Genomic DNA, 24,046 nt, shown 5'->3' with positions numbered 1-24,046 from the left:
GTGAAGTGCCATGGCACCAGGGACTGAGGGTGCGAACTTATGTGACCGATCCCTACCGCCCGCAACATAAGAGCCCCGCAATGCACCTACAGCTGAAGCTCCCTACCTGTGTCCTGCAGGAGCCAAAGGCAGGCCCGGAAACAATGGTGGCGGCACAGCGGGCAGTGGTCACCGAGGCGCGCCGGTGGAGTTGGCATCGTAGGCCGCCCCGGCGGCCGGATCCGGCAGAGCGTTTCTGCGGCCTGGGTCCTGCGACATCGCAAATGAAGCACATGGGCAGGTGAGGCCTAGTGGGTTCCCCGCTTCAGTCAAGGGGGCGGGGGGGCCTTACCCGCGCCTGGGTTCCCGCCAAAAGCAACGGCCTGCCTGTCCCTAAGATGGGGCCTCTACACTGCTGCTGATCCCATGCAGCAAAGCGATATACTGCTCCCTGGTGTTACTGGCATGGACTATTCCCACATACTTGCCGTCTGGAAGAACCAGTTACGTACTTGTGGCAGAGGGGCCCACATCACCGTACATATTCCACTAAATGTTGCAGAAGGAACCTCCCTGACCCCAACATGGCATCCCCGGCTTGTGCGATCTCTGAACACGGCTGATGCACACACCAAGTGATGCCCCATAGAAGCAACAACCTGAGCGCGGCGGCGCCCCATGAGCCTATGCTGTGCCGGATTGAGAAGCCCCCCATTCCAACATAAGGTGCTCACCAGAAGTGTGGGGATGCGATTGCACAGCGGCATAGCAAATGTAAGGAGTGTGGCTGCTGCTGGGGGTGGCCGCCTAGAGTGAGCACAATGGACCTGCAGAGGCAGCCCAGCTAGCCTGGATGCGACTTGCCCAACGTGCCTCTTCGGCCCTACGGATCCTGTGGAACTGAAAATCCCCCCTCCCGGGACTCCGATACTGGGTCTCCTTCACCTCATCCCACCTATATGGGACACAAGAGACATTGACCGTACCAGAGCATACTTGGCCAAGCCGCGTGGAGACGCGTCACCCACAGAGACAGCAGCGCTAGCCTAGCACCACCACCTGCAACATGTGCAGCACTGCGGCTGACACAATGGGGAAGCCCAAGGCAGCGGCGGCAAGCAGGGGGCCACCTCGGACGCTTCCACCAGCAATGAGCCTGCCTCCTCAAAAGACACTACAGCAGCGACAGATCACTCCCTCTCAGAAAAGCTGGACAGAGTGCTGGCAGCAATGGAACACTCCAGGGTGTTCATGGAGCAGCAGTTGGGCACCCTGACTATGGACATCAGCCTCTTCCGCGATGACCACCGCAAACTGGCTGAAAAGGTCTCTGACCCTGAGAAAATTGTTTCCTCCATGCAGCCTTCAGTGCAGACACACCAGGAATCGCTTTAAACCCTACTCTGCTGCGTGTCCCCCATGGAAGAGCGCATTGACGACCTGGAGGGATGGTCGAGATGCTGCAACGTATGAGTTCTTGGCCTGCCCGAAAGATTCAGAGCGACTGACCCAGTGGGATACATGGAGGCCTTGACAAAATCCTTCACCCCTGATGCAGACCAGACAGCGTTCTTCTCCATAGAAAGGGCTCAACGTGTCCCAGCGCGTCGACCCCTACTAGGGGCCCGCTGCTTCCAATGCTTGCAAATTTTCTTCATTTCCGAGACCGGGATGCAGTTCTGAGAGTGGCCTGTCAGGCTGGTCTGCTACGAGTTGAGAACAAAGTCATCATGCTCTTCCCTGACTACTCCTGGGCCGTCCAAAGACAGAGGTCATCCTTCCTGGGGGTGAAACGACGCCTGCGGGCAGAAAATATACAGCACTCCCTGCTGTTCCCAGCCCGCCTTAAAATCATACACAATGGCACCACTAACTTCTTTACATCTGCAGAGGAGGCACACGACTGGGCAGACCAGAACTGTAACACAGGCCACAACGCGGTGGGCACCCGAGATCAACACACGAGGACATCAGGCCCCAGAAGACGCCGCTCGCAACGCCGCAACAATTATAACAAATGGGGTTACCCAGTAAAGTCATAGGACCTGGGTAATGATCGGCACAGAAAAACAATGGTCCTAGACTAATGTGGCACGAATTTAAAGTCGCAGCATTGAATGGCTGAAAAGATTTATATCCAATAAGGCACATACAGTGTTATAGGCAATAGAAAAATGAGTAATCCTCAAGGCCACTAAAATAATGATTGATAACACAGTTTTTATTCAATCATACTCAGAATTTTTCAAAAGACACGCAATTACTAAAAAAATGATATACAATGTTATATCCACACGGTTATCATCAGAAAGGAGGGGATGTGTGAAAGATCAGTGCTCATGTGAGAAAATAGAAAAGAGAAAAGGAAAAGCAATTCAAATAATTTCCAGCATATGAGATCCAGTACAAGTAAAAAATTGTCTCTCTTCCAAAATTCAGGCCTACCCCTAAATGCACAGTTAGATATAGTACATTTGTAAGACTGTTGTCTTCACAGTGTAACCTCATCTGTGTTTCAAGTGTAGGGGGTCAGGTGTAGGATGTAGGCCTACTGGGGGGCGTCGGGATGCTCCATAGGATAGAATAGAATCAAACAACCCTATGGAACATCCCACCCACCCTGGGTCACTACAAATGTGGGTCATGTAAGGCTTGCCCACTAACCAAGGAACTTAAGCATTGCACCTACAATACCTACACTCACACATTAAGGCAGCATACCAACTGCAATTCAGCTTGAGTCATCTACGCCATAGTTTGCCTGTGTGATTTCCTGTACATAGGACAAACGGTGCAAAAAGTAGTGTCGCATCCTGCAGCATTGCAGCAGGATCCGGTGCGGCACACAAGGTGCTCCTTTGGTACAACATTTCACCACCTTTGGACACTTAGCCGAGAGTCTAAGGTGGTGGATCTTAGAAAAAGTACAGATCAACCCATGAGGTGGGAACTTTGCCAACACTATGAATGTCCGTGAGTGTAAATGGATCCACATCTTTGACTCTGTGAACAGGGGTCTCAATGAGCATGAGAAAATATCTAAACAAATAGGCATCCTCAACATTTTTTAGGCACACCTCCTCTGCACACCCTATATCTGTGCTGGCCCAAGGGATCCTTAGGCCCGTCCTTTCATTGACACTTGTCATATGACGCTGTTGACATTAGATACCAATTCTGAGATATGACTAGAGACCTCTTTGTGTATGTTCTCCGTCATGACTAGAGACATCTGTGTATGTTCTCCATCATACACAGCTGATTTTTTAACATTGATGTTTGGTGTATATTGTTAATGTACTTCGTTTTCATATCCCATTATTTTTCTATGTAATATGTATTTCGTATTATATTGTGACCTCACTGTACCCTGTGGAATAACTGCACTAAAATAATGGGGGGGAGTCTATTGTACTATGATAACTATCTGACTGTGTTGTGAATTCAATTCTCACTGGTTCGCACACAACATTATTTATTCCATCGCTAGGGTCCCCATTTACATGTACATCGACCTTACTTTAAATAATTTTTCTCCATGGCACTCATTTACATCCATGCGCTCAAATCGTACCACCCACATGAGCCCATTGATATGTTCACATAACTTTATTCGTGTCCTTCTTTCGACACTCTGTAGTTAGTCTTTTCACGCTTTTAACTTCCACGAGCGCATCACGCCATTGCCTGAGCGCCCGGTTTCCCGTACGTGCCATAGTTTTTAAACTGGCTGGAACCGCCGTTCTGTCTTTGCATCAGCGAGGCCGACGGATGTGGCGCGCCCTTTGAAGCTCCTGAGATTTTTCACTTACCAAGGTAATTTCGAACCAGACAGATTTTTAGCATTTGTCACCACTAGCGTGCAGCCCTGACGGCCATGGTCAGTTTACTTTATTGTTCCTTTCTGACAGATTTATGAAAGTAATGACTCCTACCACACAACACCCCCACACCGTCTCTCCACACAGCGGGTGAGTCGGCCTCAATCATTTGGCTGGTCCATTCATTCTCCATGTATCACAATCGTGTTGTCTAATCGTCCTCTTGTATGTATATCCACAGTACTGGGATATGTTCCCACAGCCTGATACATTTACAGGATTGAATATTTATTTAAACCTATCTGGATTGATCTACTATTGGTTACTCACCTGACACATCCTTTGGTGAGCCCCACTTATATGTTTTTTGCATTTGTTGAGGCACTTTTAATTTGTTTAGGCACCCATACCTTTTGATTTATTACATCTGGCACGGCCACTTTATCTGAAGTATCATGGTTATTTTCAGATACCCCTTGCCACAGTCCTGAGGAAGTCCCGCCGCTGAGGACTACATTAACCCTTATGCAATAGGGTCAAAACGTCGACGTCCCCAATTAGGCCTACATCCTACACCTGACCCCCTACACTTGAAACACAGATGAGGTTACACTGTGAAGACAACAGTCTAACAAATGTACTATATCTAACTGTACATTTAGGGGTAGGCCTGAATTTTGGAAAAGAGACCATTTTTTCCTTGTACTGGATCTCATATGCTGGAAATTATTTGAATCCCTTAATGCAAACAATAATTGCTTTTCCTTTTCTCTTTTCTATTTTCTCACATGAGCACTGATCTTTCACACATCCCCTCCTTTCTGATGATAACCGTGTGGATATAACATTGTATATAATTTTTTTAGTAATTGTGTGTCTTTTGAAAAATTCCGAGTATGATTGAATAAAAACTGTGTTATCAATCATTATCTTAGTGGCCTTGAGGATTACTCATTTTTCTATTGCCTACAACACTGTATGTGCCTTATTGGATATATATCTTTTCAGTCATTCAATGCTGTGACTTTAAATTCGTGCCACGTTAGTCTAGGACCATTGTTTTTCCACAACGCCACAACCGGCAAGGAGGCACCAAGACGCTCTTGTGCTCTCTGCGATTGCCCTATCTGGAACAAATTGTTCAGGAGTGACGCAGAGCTTTGAAAGCGGCAGCGAGCCTTCGGCCTACCTCCCCTGCAATGGACATTGAGGGAGCTCCACACCTCTTTTCTTCGGCGGGGGAGGAGGACAGCGAGGAGACACAATCTGGAGTGGAGTTGGTGGCCCTTCCATTGGTCACCCCGCAGACTGCTGATGATCTGATTTAACTGGGCCTATGGCATACTTTAGAGGTAAAGGAGGGAGCTGCTTCCTCTGGCTGGCGGAACACAAAGACCACACAAAGTACTGATGCCATTTAAGCTTCACAGATCAACATAAGCTAGCTGGCGACCATCAGTAGCATACATAGCCCACACGATGAGTTACCTCGCGGGCATGCAATGCCACCCCCACAGAATGTTCATGCTCTCAAACCACGCAAGAGCTAGTTTAGATGTATTGCTGTTGACGATAGGTCCCCAGAGTTGCGGCTGTTTCCCCACCCTAGTTATCCCCTTCCACCGCACCCACCTACACTAAACTGTGTCACTACCTCCGCACCGCTGAAAGGCAGCACTGATGTCCAGGCAGTGTAGGCACCCGGGGGGAGCGCAGAGACTCGAGGCTTAAAGGTGAGTCCATCCACCCTTTCCTCCCCCTTTGCCCCATATGCATAACAATGGCACATAAAGGCACCACCACTATCCTCACACTGAACGTGCCAGGCATGCACACCGGGAACAAGCAATACTCAGTGTATGCTTACATCAAGCACCACCAAGTACAGATCGCGTTCCTACAGGAGACGCACCTCACCACAGGGGAAGTAACCAAACTGCACAAGCTATGGCGGGGAATCTTCTGTGCCACTACATATTTACCCTATGCCCGTGGTACCCTTATATGGGTGCGGCCTGGCATCCCATTTCAAGAGCAGTCCAGAACCATAGACTTAGATGTGTGCTATGCCCTACTGCAAGGTCTACTAGATGGCCAACCCGTGCTGTTGGGGAGTATATATGCACCCAACTGTGGTAAATAAATAAATAATACCTCTATTTTTGACTAGATATAACAATAACAGATAGCTCAATAAATAAGAGTCAAGATTCGAGGTAGTAGGAGTTTGCAGGTTTAATACAGCATAAAGGACAGGAACAGGACAACCTGCACAGGAATAGGATGGCAGCCAACAGGGGGGCCCCGACAGCTGTCGGGCAGGATCTGGAATGAGCGCGCTAGCCTTTAATAACAATACACCAATATATATAGTTAAAACAATTGCATTACAGTACATACAATAGGCGTGATAGTGGGTGCGGCTTGTAACAGTCGCGAAAGATAAGGGTGAAAGTAGGTGTAACAGGAGGCGTGAACATAGACATGTGATGTAAACGTAACAGAATATGTCATAAATGGGGCGGAAACATGGAGGGGGCTACCTAAGGAGCCGGGACCTCTAACCTAGTGGTGCGCGCAAACTGGCAATGACGTGTTACTAGGGAGAAGCTGGGGGCTATGACTTCTGCGCTAGGAGCAGAGACGAAAGTCTGGAGAGTCAGAGCGACATGTACCTAAACACTATCTAGTATCTGATGTTTAGAGAACATGTTGATAGAATCCAAAAGTTATCAGGGTAAAGGCTAACAGACTCTAAGACTGGTGCATGCATAATTCTACATGTATTGCGTGTTGAGGAATATTAAATGACCATTAATACAGTATTTCTCTTACATGGAGACATAAAAGCTAGACCATGACGGAAACTATTGATGCGATTCAGTAGCTTAGGAATGCAGAGAAGGAGGGCTGGACTGATAACTGGAATCATAACATACTCTTGGCAGACTGGCAGGCAGAGCCAGGCCGAGCCGGGCACTGTGAGGCAGGGAGTAAGTGAAGGGTCAGGGATACAGGTGGGGGCTGTATCGCTCCTCAGCGAGGGTTCAGGAGACAGGAGCTGAATCTGAGTCCGGGCCCTTTTGAGGCCTAGAAACGGGGACTTTACAATGAAATAACGTGCACACTGAGAAACGTGGCAACGTAGCTTTACATAGGCTCAAGACTCGTAGCTTTCACGAGAACTGGAAACTGGCATACTAGAGATGGACACAACTGTAATTGCGTCTTAAATCGATCACGGGGAATACATATGCATATTAATCATGCACACATAACATAAGATGGGGAACACGTAGGGACACAGAACATGGCAAAATTTACTTTTCCACATTCCCTCCTTGTCACTACGCTTCCATCAGGAAACATCAATATTCATGATACCGTCTATCATTTCATATAGTATCATTTGCTCGTCTCGAATTTTCTTGGAACGGGATTTAGGACGGGACTTGGGACTAGGAATACAAGAGGTAGCACAGATGCCGCAAATCGCAGGGCCACATTGTATACAGAGGCAGCAACTGAATATGATCGCTACTGCAATACCCAGAAATGACAATACTTTCCATCCCCAGGCAGAAATTATACTCCAAAACCAACCGGACCATGTCCAGGTGCCTGGATTTTGGTGTAACTGATGGGCAATTTTATGAAGTCTGGTTATAGCTGAATAAACAGACGGTGCGTTATTAGGAATGAAAATGCAGCAACTAGATCCGATGACTCTACATGCTCCTCCTCTATCGGCCAGTATGACGTCAAGAACGAGACGATTTTGGAGCACGACAAATCTCATAGCAGATTGCTCTTCGGTTAAGTTACCTAGAGCAGAGGCAGTCTCATTCACTACTGCTTCGAGGGTTCTGGTCAGTCTACGGATTAACTTACTATTCTGGACAGGTCCTATAAAGAAAAAGAATCCTCTATTGAAATCTGTATACTGTTCTAGAGCAGTTTCAGTATAATCGACAATTGGGGACTCGATCTCCCTTTTATGTCTAATGTGTACTAGATGTGTGTTTCTGTGATAATCGGATGGGGCTAGGAAAACAGGTGGCAGTAGGAAGGCAATGTAACAGGTTCCCTCCCAATCGAGGGGCAGACGAACATATGCGGTCTGACCACAAACAAAATAAGAATGACGTGAAGCTTTGAAAATAGATTTCCCACTGTCACTATACTTGACGATAGTAGTACAATCACTATGTCCTACATGTACGGAACCATTATTTCTGACACATAATTCGCCTTTGACTGGTAGTACTGAAATAGCAGGTAAGTCTGGAATAGGATCAGACTGAACATTCAGGACCATGAAATTCGAAGAATAATTACCCAAATTATAAACTTCATTTTCTAGATCTAACCCTGTTCTGTGGGGAAGACCTTGCTTGTCTGGAAAACATGTACTGTTCAGAAAGGACATATCAGTTGAGGATGATGTTAACATGGACCATGCTCCACATGAACCGTTATGTGAAAATGGATAAGGAAATAGTGGCAGAACTCCCTTCGGTGTCTGGAAAGGGGGGAGTCGACCACACACCCAACAATTAGTGGCATTGCTGGTCTGGTGTGAATAGTGTAGCATGCGGATAAACGAATTATTGCGCATAGCAAGACGATAAGATAGTTCATGAGGAGGCAGATCACTAAACGTGTGCTCTACTGTAGCATTAGAATACATATTTACATGAGAAATTGGAAAACATAAATGAAATGCATAACTCGTGCAGGTAACCATCAGGCTGAGAAACAGTATAAAACTTAGAAAAACGATACATCGGATTGAGTTTTGACTAACTCTCTCACTATGGGGGTCTACTTCATACATGTCAGATACCTGTCTAACCGTTTCACCTAGGGGAGGACTTAGACAATTAAACTGGCTGACTTATTTTACTAGACCGTAGCTTCTTTTTATACTCCTGCTGCGGAGTTTCCTCTAACAGGGGAGGCTTTGAATCAATGTCATTTGCGGGACAGTCCTTAAGAATAGTATCTCGGCAGTCTTTAAAATCGTGACAATCCTTGGAAAAGTTCTTGGAAACAGTTTGTAGTCGGGATCCGTGAAATTTCTTAACATGAGACAAATGGACCCACCCCTTCCTGCCTTCCAACTTGACGGCAGTACGGGTGGTCAGAAGGACTTGCTTCGGCTCCTTCCAACGAGGCTCCAGCGGACTTGAACGATCAAAATTCCGGACGAGAACCAAGCTTCCTGGAACGATTTCATGCGGTTTCACCTCGGTATTGTCTGGAAATGCGGCGGCAACCTGTGAACGACAAGAGTGTAGGGCAGACATCAAGGAAGCTAGGTAATCTGTCAGCATATTACTGGAAACATCTGTAATACTTCGGGGTCTAGGTGTACCCCACATATTTGGTGGGCGGCCGAATATGACCTCATACGGGGACAGACCTGATTTGGAATGTGCGACCATGCGCATATAAAATAAAGCGACTGGCAAGGCAACTAACCAGTCTACTCCTTTTTCTTGACAGATTTTGGCAATGCGGATTTTCAAGGTTTGATTATGTCTCTCTACGAGACCTGCTGCTTCTGGATGGCGTACACAATGGAACTTCCACTGGTACCCTAACAAAAGGGAAACGTGCTTCATTAGTTCGGATGAGAATGGCTGGCCGTTATCAGAATATACGACCCTAGGGAGTCCATAACGGGGGAAGAATTCACGAACCAACTGCTTGGCAGTGGTCGCGGCTGTGTAATCTGGGACTGGATATGCTTCTGTCCACCTGGACAAAGCGCATACAACTACAAGGACATACTTGAAACCTCGACATCGCTCCATCTGAATATAATCCATCTGGAGGACTTCAAAAGGGTGGTCAGGGGGCTGGAATCCACCTTGTTCCACCGGGACACTTTTACCTGGATTGAACTGGCAACATATCATACAGGTACGGACTTTCTGCTTGGCTGCAGCTCATAAATGTTTGTTAAACCAAATGTTCTGGATACTGTCTAACATGGCTTTTTCTCCTAAGTGTGCTGGACTATGTGCGGTATTGATAATGACTTGAACCATTGAGTCGGGGAGAAACCATGTGGCTCTTCCCTTCCTCAACCATCCCTGATCTGTCTGGACCCCTCCTTGTTCGGACCATTTCTTGATTTCTTCGGGAGTAGCATGTAACTGGATATCTATGACATCTTGAGTAGGGTCCTTAACTGTCATACAAGTAGTCTGTTCTAGAGTGGATGTCGGTGTCTTGTTAACTGGTATGTCTGGTGTCTGTGCTGTAAGCTTGGCTGTTCGATCTGCTAGATCATTACCTTGAGAAATAATGTCTGTAACTTTAGTATGTGCTTTGCACTTCATGATAGCGATAGATGTCGGTAAATGTATGGCATCTAACAGAGCTTGAATAAGGAGACCATGCTGAATCTTGGTTCCATGAGAAGTCATGAAACCTCTCTCCTGCCAGAGCACTCCGAAGTCGTGTACAACTCCAAATGCGTAACATGAATCTGTGTAAATATTAACTTTCAGGTTCTTGGCGTGTATGCAGGCTTGTGTCAGAGCAACTAGCTCTGCTGCTTGGGCAGACAGGGTGTCAATACGGTGTGTTTCAATAACTTCAGTGTCAGTAGTCACTGCATACGCGGCTACTAGTTCTCCTGTACTTGTTCTCATACATGAACCATCCACATAAAGTGTCAGGTCGGGATCTGGTAATGGAATATCTGTCAGGTCTTGTCTTGGCTTAGTCATAATGTTAACTACTTCCACACAGTCATGTGTGGCAGGGTTCGAAATAACTGACGGTAACAGTGTAGCAGGATTTAGAACGTTGCAGCGTCTGATTTCTATGTGTGGCTGGAATAGTGTCAGTTCATAACCTGTTAAACGTGCAATTGTCAAATGCTGAGTCTGTGTTCGGTTTAAAAGAACTTCCACGGAGTGTGGAACTTGTACTGTCAGGGAATGCCCTAATACTATGGAATCACTTTGTCTGATAGCTAGTGCTGTGGCTGCAACTGACTTGAGGCACGCAGGCAGAGCCTGGGCTACTGGATCTAATGTGCTCGAAAATAAGCACAGGGCTTGTATTGTCCTGCTTGATCTTGTGTGAGAACAGATAATGCTGTACCATCACGTTCTGTGACAAAAAGTGTAAAAGACTTATTGTAGTTCGGTGTAGCTAGAACAGGAGCTTGGCATAAAGCTTTCTTTAACTCATTGAAACTAAGTGTATGTTCAGATGTCCAAGGGAGGACAGTCGATACGGCTGCCTCCTGTGTCGTTAACTGTATCAGTGGCTTGGCTAGAAATGCATACTGAGGAATCCATTGTCTGCAATAGGAAGTAAGGCCGATAAAAGCACGTACCTCCTTCTGTGTCTTGGGCTGAGGAAGACTCGCTATTAACTGGATGCGATCGGGTGTCAACTGCCTACCCCACTTGGACAGTAAGTGGCCTAAGTAGATCACTTGCTGGACACAGAATTGAAGCTTGGAAGGGGACACCTTGTGCCCCATCTCGGCTAGGAAATACAGAACTGTAAGTGATGCTCGCTCGCAAGCACGTTCAGAACGGGCTGTGATCAGTAGATCATCGACATATTGGAGCAGGGCAGTGTCAGTTGGCATGTGAATGTTGTCTAGTTGTCTCTTGAGTGCTTGACTGTAAATACTAGGACTTTCTGTGAAACCTTGAGGAGCTCGTGTGAATTTATAGCTCCTTCCATTTAAACAAAAACCGAAAAGGTACTGGCTATCTGGATGAATGGGGACGCTGAAAAATGCATTCTTGAGGTCGATTACGGTAAAGAATATTGCCTCAGAATCAATGGCTGTCAATAAGGATGAGATATCTGGAACAACTGGATACTGGGGAATAATACATTTATTAAGTTCTCGAAGGTCAATCACTAATCGATATACTGGGGGTGCATTTGGATCAGTACGTTTCATGACTGGAATGATAGGAGAATTACATACATTGGAGTCAGTTTCTACAACTACTCCTTGAGCCATAAGCTCGTCAATAATTTTGGATAAGGCTGCTACAGCCTCAGGTGGCAATCTGTACTGTCTGATTCGTGGCAGGACTATACCTTGCTTGAGAGTCACACGATGGGGTGTGATTTGCATAAAACCAACATCAGTTGGACCTTGCGCCCATAGATGCTGCGGGACATTAGACAATCTCGGATCAAAATCTCGTATAACATAGTGACCCTTGAAGTCACGTAAAAACAAACGTATTCCTTCTGGGGAACAGCAAATAACTGCACCTAATTCTTTCAGTGTCCTAATGCCTAACAAATTTTCTGGACATGACTTCGTAAGCAATAGATCAGTAGTTCGGGACAATGGACCTACTTCTAGAGTAACTGGCTTTGAAATCTCGTTTACAATAGGCTTTCCTGAAAATCCAAGGGAAACATTTTTAGAGCCTGAGAGCGGAGCCCCTGGAACCTCGTCGTGACTAATAGTCGTCCTACTTGCCCCTGTATCAATCAGAAACTTTCTGTCTTTCCCTAATACTTGACTATGAACATAGGGACCTTCTTGATCTACAGGAATCTCGATGAGAGGCAAGCCTACCTCCCTCTCTAGGCTGTTTCATGAATATGCTTGATACTCTGGATACTCTGTCTGTGCATACTGGTACATCTGTTGTGTAACATGCTGTGCTGCAGCAATAGGCTGCGGTGTTGGAACTGTCTGTTGTGCATTCTGTGACTGAGAAGTCTGAGAAACTTGTTCTTGTCTAGGCGGACGTGGTCTTTCTTTAGTTTTACCAGTGGCTATATTGTGTTTCAGAACTGCACACTCGTTTATAAAATGACCTGGCTGTTTACAATAATTGCATGTCCCTTTAACGGGAGCTGCAGGATGACTGGTATTGATTCGGACCCCTCTTCTGACTGTCTTGAGGAACAGATTGTGCAACTAGTACTTTCATTTTCGTGTCTTTCATACGTCTTCTCTCGTGTTCTTGCTCTTCTCTGATTCTATTCTGGTGATACTGGAGCACCTGTAACATCTGGGACGGAGTACTAGCTTGCCATGTACTTTCGACTTTCAAAACTCGATTCTTAACTTGTGGACTTGAATTCTTGACTAATTTAGTAACAAAAAGATGAGGGTATGACTCGCTACTCGTCTTCAAACCACTGTTTATGATAAAGCATTTCTCAAATCTGGAATAAAAATCACTAGTGTCCTCGTCTTGTTTCTGTTTACAGGCTGAGATTGCATCCCAGTCTTCCTTTTTAGTGGCTAATAATCTAGGTAAAACTTGTATTAACAATTCTGGTAATTCTTTACATTTGTCTCCAAGACCGGTACCTGGTACTCGTATCTTATCTTCAGCTTCTAGAGCTGTCCAATCGATCTTTTTCTCTCCCACCTCCCAATCTTTTTCCTTGAGTTTTTCATATACCCCTGCGGGCAACAGGACTTTTAACATTTTAATAATATCTGGATACGTGTATTCTCCCATACGGAGCATGTCTTTTAATTCTCGGTGGAACCCTGCTGGATCTTTATCGTGACAGGGAATTAATTTCTTCATCTCTAAGAGTTCCATCTTGGTAACTGGGGTGTAAACAAATACTCGTTGCATTTCACCACCCGCTGTCCTAACTGGGTGTACTTCTCGTAACGGATGCTGTCTATCTATGTAAAACGGTTTACTTTCTGGAGGTGAGACATGAACAAAATGCGGGTTCAAAAACGTTCTATATTTGTGGCGCTGTTCTAGAATGACACTAATTAAATCGGTACCTAAACCTTTCCATCTATACTGGAGTAACTCGTTCAGGACATCATGTAACGGACCTGGATCAGAATGTTGACCCTCATACAGTGTAATGAGGTGCTGGATCATATACATTCCCACCAGTCGTTGCTCGGCTGGGGGCAGTTTCAGAAACATTTGTGCCACTATTTCGTCTGGAAAAGTGGTAGAATCAGTAGTCCATCGGACTGCTGATCGGGCTAGTTCTTGTTCATGCATGGTACTTAACTCACTATAACCGATTCGTGATTTCAGAATGTGATCGGTAGCTTGAAATACTTGTTCTAGAGAACCTTGTTCTGGTGCTGGAAGATGAAAGACTTTCTTGTGTTCTAGGCGTAAATGTCGGTCTGGAAATCTAGATTTACCTACATACGCTATCCTGGCGGTATTCTCGTCCCCTAATTCTTCAGTAGGAGAGTCATTCTGTCTAGATCTTCTTTCATATTCGGTAGGGTGACCAAATACTCGGACACCTGTCTTATACGTATGGAATATAGAACCATACTATCCTCGCCTGGGACTGGATCATAACCGCATTCAGTAAGAGCTCGCCTGATTTCTGCAATAGACTTATATTTGGGCGTACGCTGTAACGCATGTTCATGTAACTCGACTGGTCCTAGACGTCTACTTGGCGGCGGGGTACCAGGATGACCTCCTCCCGCGGCCCCTATACTGGAATCATCGACTGATATTCTTCGTGCTGGCAGAGTGACTGATGTGGCGGGAATTTGTACTACGGGCTGGACCGGGGGTACCGTAGCAGGTACTGCAAAAGGTGCCCCGGTGTCTGGAGGAGCAGGAATTACATGATTTACAGGAACTGGCGGAACAGGATTTGCATATTCTGGGACTGTGTCGTCCAAATAGGACGAGATGAAAATATCAGCTGCGGTCGGTTTGTGACGTAGCTTGGTCGGAACTAAGGGTGGCGGAAAATTACTGGATGCCTCCGGGGTTGCTTTTGGCAAACCCTCGGCAAGAAGAGGGTACATACCCTTAATGAGGGCATTCCTCTGTCTGTCTGATTGTTCGGTTTTAACTCGTTCACCCATCTCGATTAGTTCCCTTTCTTGGGCTCTTTCTAGGGATTCTCTACTTAATTCTGACTTTCTGATTTCTTTTTCGGTTCTTATATGAGATTCTTTGCGCCATAACTCGATGGCATCTTTCTGTGACTGTCTGGCTTTCTTTTTCCATAATACTTCTTCTACTCGCATGATGCACTCGGCATCCCACGTACCTGATACGGGCCATCTATACTTTTCTTCTAACTGTTTGGTGTACTCCACCCATAAATCTAGATATAATATGGCACTTATGCCATGTTTTTGATACATAAAATGACCTGGACTGTCCCTAGGCGGGACAGGAACTGCTTCTTCTAACAGACCTTTTCTAGTTTTTAACTGACGTAGTTTTGAAAGCAAAGGCATGACTGAACTGTAGTCTAGACACAATACAATACACAATGAACAAGATAATTACACCACTTTCATACCACGACATTGAAATACATGAATGACATTTAAAATATCAGTTCTGACAAAATACTACCTGGAATACTGAGAACAGAATACAGAATTTCTCGAGAACAGAACGGACTAGAACAGAAACTAGATGCACTGCTAAAACAGTACGAAACTTACCGGTCTCATAAAGAGACACGTCAGGACCCGCACCCACCTAAGTGGACACTTCGTGTTGGATCTGTGTACCCAAACCCACGGACCAGAGACAATGCAATTGACCCTGTCTAGATACTACCCCAGCAACGGTACTCACCGGGCAGCAAGAACGGAAGGCCTCGGACTGGACTGCTTCGACGCCGGACGGACGAACTTCGGACTTCTGTTACGGGTGGGCCTCCGGATACCTCGGACCTTGGACTCTCGGCTTGGGCTCTGGTCGGGACTCGCCGCGTTCCTCCACCGCCTCGTCTGGATGCTGGACCGCAACCTCCGTCTCCTCCGTGAGCCTGAGGGATACTTGAAGCAGAAATATCTGCACGTGCACGGTATGGTTCCGTCACGGCTGCAGAGGATCAGGGGGCTTGCGTGGCTTCACCGGCGCGTGGGGAAAGGGCAGGTACCTGTTCGGGCGCCATTATGTGGTAAATAAATAAATAATACCTCTATTTTTGACTAGATATAACAATAACAGATAGCTCAATAAATAAGAGTCAAGATTCGAGGTAGTAGGAGTTTGCAGGTTTAATACAGCATAAAGGACAGGAACAGGACAACCTGCACAGGAATAGGATGGCAGCCAACAGGGGGGCCCCGACAGCTGTCGGGCAGGATCTGGAATGAGCGCGCTAGCCTTTAATAACAATACACCAATATATATAGTTAAAACAATTGCATTACAGTACATACAATAGGCGTGATAGTGGGTGCGGCTTGTAACAGTCGCGAAAGATAAGGGTGAAAGTAGGTGTAACAGGAGGCGTGAACATAGACATGTGATGTAAACGTAACAGAATATGTCATAAATGGGGCGGAAACATGGAGGGGGCTACCTAAGGAGCCGGGACCTCTAACCTAGTGGTGCGCGCAAACTGGCAATGACGTGTTACTAGGGAGAAGCTGGGGGCTATGACTTCTGCGCTAGGAGCAGAGACGAAAGTCTGGAGAGTCAGAGCGACATGTACCTAAACACTATCTAGTATCTGATGTTTAGAGAACATGTTGATAGAATCCAAAAGTTATCAGGGTAAAGGCTAACAGACTCTAAGACTGGTGCATGCATAATTCTACATGTATTGCGTGTTGAGGAATATTAAATGACCATTAATACAGTATTTCTCTTACATGGAGACATAAAAGCTAGACCATGACGGAAACTATTGATGCGATTCAGTAGCTTAGGAATGCAGAGAAGGAGGGCTGGACTGATAACTGGAATCATAACATACTCTTGGCAGACTGGCAGGCAGAGCCAGGCCGAGCCGGGCACTGTGAGGCAGGGAGTAAGTGAAGGGTCAGGGATACAGGTGGGGGCTGTATCGCTCCTCAGCGAGGGTTCAGGAGACAGGAGCTGAATCTGAGTCCGGGCCCTTTTGAGGCCTAGAAACGGGGACTTTACAATGAAATAACGTGCACACTGAGAAACGTGGCAACGTAGCTTTACATAGGCTCAAGACTCGTAGCTTTCACGAGAACTGGAAACTGGCATACTAGAGATGGACACAACTGTAATTGCGTCTTAAATCGATCACGGGGAATACATATGCATATTAATCATGCACACATAACATAAGATGGGGAACACGTAGGGACACAGAACATGGCAAAATTTACTTTTCCACACAACGAGAACCAAAGCAAATTTTGGGACATTCTCTCCGTGCCATTGAGCTCACATACACAAATCCCCTGGCTACTGAGAGGGGATTACAACTGCGTACAAAACACAACACTGGATAGATCCTAACCCACCCACCCAGCATCCCCCATTATAGCACAGGCAAAATGATTCGCAGCATGGGCAGCACACTGGTTTCTAACGAATGCTTGGCGCTCAAGGAAACCCACCACTAGGCTTTATTCATTTCACTCGGTGCCACATGATCTCAGGGTACACTTGGCCAGTATTCTCTGCTCCCCTTCTGTCTTGCCTACTATTTCTGACTCTGACTACCTAGGCAGGGTGCTATCGGACCACGCCGCCTACACAATCACGCTTCAGTAGCACCCACCCTGTCCCTACGTGGCGCCTCCCCAGGGACTGTCTGGACAACCCAGTTTTTAAGCAGGCTCAGGCGGAGCACATACAAAGCTACTTCCAAGAGAATGCTGGTACGTCCACCACACACACAGGGGAATGGAATGCATTTAAAGTTGTCATACGGAGCACATGCATTCAACCCATCACAGAGGTCCATCAAGTCCTTGAAAGCGACATCCAAACTACAGAGCAAACACTGGCCATACTCACGCGGGAAACAAACCCAGACAAGGCCACGCCGGCTCAAATAGCTGACGCCAAGACCGCATATGCGGAGGTGCTAGTAAGCCTAAGCCGATATAATTTTGCAACGTACGCTGTCCGGGTGCACAATGAGGGAGACAGAGCGGGCGCACTGCTGGCTTGGCTAGTAAAACAAGACTCGACCCTCCCGCCAATCATGACCATCCGCAGTGGCCCAGACACTTTCCTCCACTCGCAGTTCTCCATTCTGGAAGCCTTCCGGAGGCATTATACACAATTATACATAAGCCCCACTCCGGCGCATGCAGAAGTCCTTGCTCAATTCCTGAATCAACACCGGCTGCCTAGTGTAGATCGCAGCGACCAACAGGACCTAGACGAGACCATAGGGGCGACTGACATCAGGCAGGCAATGCAGGCGTTGGCCACCTGTAAGCCCCCTGGATTGGACGGCCTCCCACTGGAGTTTTATCGCACCTTTGCGTCCCAACTGGTATCCCAATTGGTGAATCAATTTCAAGTGGCCCTCGAAGACGGCGCCCTGCCACAGTCCATGTGTGAGTCAGTTATAGTAACTCTCCTCAAACCGGATAGGGATCCCCACCAACTGGGCTCATATCGGCCCATAGCCCTATTGCCCGCAGACTATAAAATCTATGGGAAGATTCTGGCAGATAGATATGCCACGTCCTCCCATAATTGATCCACCCGGATCAGAATGGGTTTGTGCCAGGCAGGAACACCTCCTATAATATACGGCGACTGTTCCATGTCCAGGATCAGATACGAGATCACTTTGCCAGAGTGGCGTGTTTGGTCTTGGACCTGGAGAAAGCATTTGACACCCTCTCATGACCGTATTTATTTCAGGTCCTGCGATGCATGGGAGTGGGGCCTCGCCTTCGGGCATACACCAAGCTAATATACTCCACGCCCACTTCCAGAGCGTGGTTGGGGCCCCTCATCTCAGCGCCATTCCCGGTATGTCGAGACACTCTGCAGGGATGCCCACTCTCCCCCCTACTCTTCGCCATGACGATGGTACCTCTGGCGATCTATCTTTGCAATGCGGGCGAGAGCTGGGGCATCCCAATTGCTGACTCCACTCATGTGGTATCGATGTACGCGGATGACGTGCTCATCAATGTCTGCGATATTGCGGCGGACCTCTCCCCTATATTACGCATACTGCAAGACTTTGAGGAGGTCGCGGGGCTCAAAGTAAATTGGTCAAAATTCACTATATATCCCCTTGTGCAAGCCGTACCCCAATGCCCAATAAGACTGGGTAACGTCAACATCTCCTGGAGCCCCTAGGTGGTTCGATACCTGGGAGTCCGGCTATATCACACTCCTCAGGACATCTACAAGGGCAATTACCACTGAGCGATGGCTGGCATCAGATCCTCCATACACTTTTGGAAAGATCTCCCATTGGCTGTCACAGGGAAAATGATCCTCGTTTCATGGCTATTATATTACTTCTCTAATCTTCCGGTGGTTCCCCCAGGTTCCTTTTTTAGAGAGCTTGACACCCTCCTCGAGACCCTTATATGTGGATCCGGACGCAGGCGTATTGCCCTTGCCAAGCTGCAGCTGTCCCTCGATCAGGGGGGACTACCTGCCCCATCCTTTGAGGCATACTTTCTAGCCGCCCAGCTGCAATGGGTGTCATGTTGGACAGCGGGCCAGGCACAGGGGGAATGTTCACAACAGCCGGGCAAATCCAGACCCCAATCATCAACCGACTGCTACTGCCAGGGGCGACGCCACCCCGGACCAAGCCAACCCAGGTGATGATGCCACACGCCTGTCTGATGCGCATCCACAGAATGGACTGCGTGGCACCCATGTACTCCCCTCTCCTGCCGCTGGTGGGGTTTCCCAAGGGTCGGGCACACTACACGGAGCGGATACTCCACACATGGACAGGACATTCACTGACGGACGCGCGCACATTCTACCTCAATGGACAACTACAGACCTTCGAGATGCTCATGGAAGAATCCAACTTCCCTGGAGGACAATTCCTTTTATATAGACAGCTCATAGAAGAATGCCGTAAAATGTGGCAAACAATAGATACCGAACCTCCCATGCACCCGGTAATTCATGTGTTACTGCAGATGGGCCCAGGGCGCCATTTAGTCACTTGGATATATAAAGCCATATGCACCCTTAAACAGCCCACCCTCGCACCCCTCCGGGAGAAATGGGAAACTGACTTCCGCAGGCCACTTAACGATAAGGAATGGACTTGTGCCTTGGGATTTCCCCAAAAAGTGTCCCGTAACTATCATTTTAAAAACATACAGCTGTACATTCTGCACCGGGCATACCTTACTCCCGAAAAGCTACAGAAGTACTTCCTCGATAGCTCCATCACCTGTCCCAGATGTCCAGAGCCCAATGCCTCATTCCAGCACATGCTTTGGGATTGTCCAATGCTCCGCAGCTACTGGAACACAGTTCATACCACTCTCAGGACAGTCACAGGAATCCCAGACCTACACACAAGGGAGGCTAGTGCTCTTGGAATCTGCAAACGCCGCAAAAAAAAGAAGGTGGAAACTCGCTTTACGTCCTTGTTGCTTATACTTGCTAAGCGATGCATAACTATGCATTGGAAAGCACCGGTGGGTCCCCCTCTAGCGGCATGGGTGGGAGCAGTCAAGAAATGGTGCACAGCAGAGGAGGAAGTGCTCCGTACAGAGGAGGTTAAGGGAACCCGAAAGCATCCAATTTCTATGCCATGGGCCATGATACTCCATTCCTTTATACAGGAAACACTGATGACGCCGGGGTCTCAACCTACTAGTTCTCCTATGTCACACACAACCCCTGCGGCAACTCAAGGTGACCCTCGAAGGGACCCGATGCCGGTGGGTCACAACTGGCAACCACGAGCGGGTCATAGATACACTACCGCGTGTGCGACTCCGAAACTCCCCCCCTCACTTGCGCATGCCTAAATAACCACCATACCATAATGCAAGACTCAGGCGCCTACCACGGAATGGAGCAATATACGACACAGTGTATCCCAGTTCTACCCCCCGGGTTCGTTTAAGTTCATATTACTACTGGCACGAAACAACCCCTGCGATATAGTGCTAATAGAGAGAGTACCCCTCACATCCCAACACACAACACAGACGGCCTTATATAAATGCTGATACTGCCTCACCACTCGCTCCTTAGAAATAGCACTAATTCTGGGACTGGACGGGAGGCTATAGACCACGATGTTTTTTGGTCTTATGTCAAGGTGTAAAATGTATGTGATATATATATTTATGTCAATGCCACCAATACTGACGTGATGTACTTAATTAAAGAAAATCCAAATAAAAATGATTTAATGAAAAACAAAAAATCTGGAAAAAAACAACTATATTTCATGTGATGTCAGTTCCTTCCAGGACAATATATAAGAAACTTTGCCTTGAAGTGCTTCCCAACAAATGAATTCCCCTATTTTTCGTTGCATTAAATGCCCACTTTGAAATAAATGTACCAGATTTTTCTCAATTTGTCTAAAGTTGTGATTGATATTTATTTCACTAGTTCTGAAGATGTCTCTTGGTCCACTCTGGCTCAGGGTGGTTTTGGTGCCTTGCTTCTCAACGCTTGTATCATCTATCAGCCACACTTAAAAGCCCTTAAGACTGTTAAGGAGGTGTTTTGACTTTGTGCTTTTCTTCCTAACAGGGACCATCTTATGTATTCACTTGACCCCTTTCACATGTATAATACGTGCAGTGTTCTACATTGACTATTGGTAGGAATCAACCTTTCTTTGGGCAAATCAAAAAGAATACTTGCAAGGCTCTCATAGCATCTAACCCTTGACAACATGGCGGAGCTGGGTGCCAAGCTGCAACCAGCTCCTCACATTCCCTCCACCCCCCTGTGTAGGGAAGGGGTAAACTATTTCTCCTCACCATTATGGAAAAGAAAAAGGTCTGGACAGCACAGTCCCTGCACTAAGGCAGTGTCCGGGTGAGAGACAAGTTCCACCTCAACATTGGGCAAAGAGGGCGGGGGGAATGGCAAATTTCACTTTAAGCCTTGGGCTTTGGCCGGGATTTGCGATGCTTACTCTCCATGCCTTCTTCAGTGTAAGGCAGTGAGGTGGCACACACCAGGAGCTAACCTCTCATAATTTTGCATTGCTTTTTCTTCAATGGGCAATGTACGAAGGCAGGGGTTCTACCCCATTCCCTGGTAATCTGGCAAGGCTGTGGGTATTCAATACCTCTACCTCACCGTGGCAAAGGTGAAGGACATTGTGATTAGCCCAATGGTCTTGGCCAGGCCAGGAGTGTATGTGACAAATGCCTTTTTCTTTTTTAATATCTTCCTGCCTTGTCAAACAAGTTAGGAATTTACAGCATTTGCCACACAATTAAAGAAAGCACAACAATATAGGTTCTAGCTTAAATGCATGAACATAATACTGGCAGATAATGTGCCCTAAATTTTTATATTTTTGTGCTGCTTAATTTAGATAACCTAGCTGCATAATCCTAGCAGCCCTGACACTGGTAACGCTCTGTAGAATAGTTTACGGTATGGCTATGCTGTTAAAATCCATATTTCACACGCAGCTATGAAATATTTCTTATATTTCACATTTTCCTTAGAAATATTGGGTTCTACACCAATGCAATGTGTGGAATAAAAACACTCAAATACTTAATTTAGATAGAGGGGTTGTCTATATAAATGCTATTGTGTAGCAATGGTAACATTCCATAGCATTTTTTTAATTACCTGTAATTATGGTGCCCATGAACAGGTTTGCACAAAACTTTACCCTTACTTAGTGTATTCAGTTTAGGTAGAGCCTGCCAATTTTCAAGCACTTACGTGTAGAGAAAAAAAAGTTAATGGGAGGGGTAAAAAAAGAAGTGTTTTCTATTTTAGCTCCTACAGAAATTTCTGCTCACTTCTACAGCGAAATGATTTATGCAAAACGTGCCATTAATGTAGAACGTTTCTCAGAAAGATTGCCTTTATTGGTTTGGGGGTAATTTCGTTCTGTAATCCTTGAGAAATTAGCTGTTATAAAGAGGTTCCAGGTGGGATTGAAACGGTTAGCTTTTTGTATATATTTTTGGTTGAAATCACTAATTTTGAAACCTGTGAAATCTATAATAACCCACTTTTCAATATTTCTAGATATATGATTGACTGATGTAGAAAATCGCTCTTTTTGTCATCTTAAGAATCATGATTTAGGTCATTACTGCAATTTTAGTGCCAAGGGAAGAAAGAAAGCACGCACAGACATGGAAAATTGAGGTTAAAAACAAAATATGATATATTATCCTTGACAAACTGTTTTACTTTGGTGGAGTTAGCGATATCGCAGGTGCCATTTTCTAAACTTGGAATGCTTGCCATAACTGTGAACAATTTGCAGACTTGAGATAGCAAATGCCAATGTAATCATGACTACAAAAAGGTTAAAAACACACAACTTGCCCACACACATACTTTCCCCCACATTTGGACGCACACAAATTTATAATCTCACCCTAGTATACACACAGAGATACACATATACACACACAGAGACACCAGCATACATATACACACACACAGTCACACACAAGACTCATACACATCTACACACCCAGACTCTCACCCCATATGCACAGAAATATGCACCCACACAGCTACAAACTCCCATGCGTGCACACAAACATTCAAAAGCAAAGACTCATCCACACAAAGACATATACGCTTCCATATATCAACACACAACGAATGACAAAGGGGTACAAACTCAGACAACCAAATATACCACAGAAATACTTATAAACTTTACACACCCATTGTTATCCAAACACTCACATCCAGACATTCCACACTCACCCACACACTGCAGTTCTGCAGACACACAAACATACACCCTATACTGACCAATCTATCCATCAACACATTCACATACACAGAGCTACTCATTCAAATACACATCCACATAAAAACACTTACCCACAGGCACACAGACCTCACCAACACACCTATGCACACACCTGCATACACACACACACACATACGTTCACATACATACTGATACACAATGACATACAAACACACATAAACACACATTGAGACTGCCATAGACATGTCATCCATGTACACTATCAGACATCTACATAGATACACACACATATGTATACATGTCTACTTATAAAGACAGAGAAGGTCCCCCCTAGTTTAGTTCCAGGTCCAAGAGGAGGGGGAGAGAACCAAGCAAGAACCATGAAAGACCTCTGGCTGACCTATATTTCTTTTAAGAATAGCCTGTGGCTTATATACATCCCACAAGAAGGAAACGTGTCATTTCTACAATGAAATCAGTTAGAGATGGAAATTTTTATTGAAAAAACATTATTTTTTTCTTTTTCACTGTCGGATCCCCACTGCGTCGTCAAGTTGTACTTTTAATTCACATTATGCATGTTAGGTTGAATGATTGGTATGAAATGGAGTGTGCATGCTGAGGTTTATGTATGAGTA

Source organism: Lissotriton helveticus, chromosome 5_1 (assembly GCF_964261635.1).
Source record: "Lissotriton helveticus chromosome 5_1, aLisHel1.1, whole genome shotgun sequence".
In the NCBI taxonomy this organism is placed as follows: Eukaryota; Metazoa; Chordata; class Amphibia; order Caudata; family Salamandridae; genus Lissotriton; species Lissotriton helveticus.
The sequence above is the reverse complement of the archived record's forward strand: the minus strand, read 5'-3'. Positions refer to the sequence as shown.